Source organism: Apaloderma vittatum, unplaced genomic scaffold (genome assembly GCF_000703405.1).
Source record: "Apaloderma vittatum isolate BGI_N311 unplaced genomic scaffold, ASM70340v1 scaffold9589, whole genome shotgun sequence".
NCBI lineage: Eukaryota > Metazoa > Chordata > Aves > Trogoniformes > Trogonidae > Apaloderma > Apaloderma vittatum.
Window position 1 is genome coordinate 104,246 of NW_009733521.1, and position 2,304 is coordinate 106,549.

Sequence of the window (2,304 nt, forward strand, 5' to 3'; positions counted from 1 at the left end):
GGTAGAGGAATAGTATTGTGGCTCCCCACAGCTATAGATTTCATTTAAACTTTCCTGACAAGGAAAAGCTGAATCTAGCATAAAGCCCCTATTTTAACACCAAAATTGCGTTCCATTTGAGATATCCAAACGTTCTTGCCATCAAAATACCAAGGGTTCGCTAGATGTGTCCAGTGTTAGTGCCTGTAAGAGATTAAACAGGTAGTCCATTCAACTAATGTGAAATACTTGTGCACTTTACACAAGCTCCGTCAGGGAGGGGATAATCAGGCGTGAGTAATGAATCCCTCTACCAGACAGAAATCAAATGGCTCTGCCTTATGCAGCCACAGTTGCAGGAGCCGAAAATCTCTGGCTGAATCATAGAATCATAGAATGGCCTAGGTTGGAAGGGACCATTTAATCCAACCTCCCTGTCATGGATAGGGATGCCACCTCTCGATTAGACCAGGCAATACATGGGGACCGAGCAGGAATCGAACCTGCGACCTAGGTGTTGTCATTGTTGTCAGCATCGTGCTCAATCCACAAGTTTGTGTCCTGGAAGCTATCATGTTTTTCAGTTGTTCTCCAACACTAGCAATAGCTACCACACTTGTCCCACCCCAGCTGCACCCTTCCTGCTAAGGTTTGTGCTTAGGTGAAAAAATAAGCCTGTCTTGCATTTTCAGATGTTTTGCTTAGTTTTGAGCGTGTGGTGTTTTGTCCTTTTCCCTGCAGTAACAGCAAAACTTACCAAATGGCAGACATTGCTGTGTATCTGCAGTGCTGTCTTTTACGTGTTGTTTTAATGACAGTTCGAAAAGGCAGAGAGTTGCACAACATTTAGCTACAGGCAGAGGAGTCAAGATAGAAGATATAATATGAAAAGGGTGACATATGTAAACACATAAAAAGGTATATGAAGGCAGAGGGATCAATTTGGAGGAAAAGAATTCATGCTTTCTCCCCCTTTCCACTTCCAAATATGAATTACAGGTAACTTTGCTTAGTGCAATCTTGATTTCTTTTCATTGTGTTCCTCTAGGGATTTTTTTTCAAATCGAGAGATGGCTAGAGCTAAGTTACAACAGACTACTTGTCGGGGCTGGATTACCTTTTTCCATTTGTGATTTACTTCATGACCAAACTGAGATTTCTTCAGCATTATTTTCTATTCAGAATTATCAAGCTGGAGGTCTTGTGAGACTTCTTGTGCACTACTGTAATTATGAGAGCTATGACTTCTGACTTTTCTGTGCAGAGATTTTTTTCGTTTAAATACTTCTGATAGGTAAATCATTTGGGACTGTGTTTTATGATTTGACTGGCTGTTTATCATTATGCTCTCTCATCTCACTCAAAGGTATTTTGAGATACCTTTTATGCTAACCGTTATTTTACTGAGCACAAGTAGATGAATATATACTTAGGCAACAGTTTTGTCAGTAAACACAGGATGTTCCTGATACAGGTATCTGTCATATATATAATGGCAGCTACTATTGAGATAATCACAGGTGGAAGAAATCTGCCATGAGTACTCAGAGATAAGAAATGTAATATTACTTCCAAGGATGGGTTAACACACATAGTTGTATAAAAATTCAGTATTTTCTCTGCTACAGCATAGGGGTGACATGAGGTGCTTGATTTTGCTGTAGAGTAGGCCAGAAATTGAAGTAGAACAGCCTTTTCTGTGGGTTCCAGTTCTATTTTGCATCTTCAGAAGCTATGGAAATTTCACTGCTGTTCAGTCAGATTTGGATAAGCACCAAAACTTTGCAGAAACTGACTATTCAAAGAAATATTCAAGCTTTTCCTAATTAGGCTAATTCAAAATATCTACAGGTAGAACAAATCAGAAAATTGTATATCTTCCTCCTCCAAAAGGAAAAGTGAAATTGCACAACATGTAAGAAAAATATGTGTGAAATAGTGTTCTATTTCATTAAAATTGTGAAGGTTTTCACTGAAACAGAAGCAGTAAAAAAGAGCTTCCTAAGTTCTGCTTTTGAAAATGGATAGCTGAAAACATTAAATTTTTTCATTGAACCTATGAACACTCTTACTAAAAGATGCAAATAAAAGTACTTCATTTTCATATCTATCTAAAATAAAAATAAATAAACCACAGCTGCTGAGAACTGTGGGATACTTTTCTGTTAGGAGTCCAGAAAAGCTCTATTAAACTTCAAAGCAGAACTTTATGATGCGTAGCTGAGAGTTCCTACAGTTAGCATTTTGGCAATCTCACACGCCTTCTGTTTTATTTACAAAAAAAGTTGAGCGTAGTTGACAATCTACACAAACAGACTGCCTGGC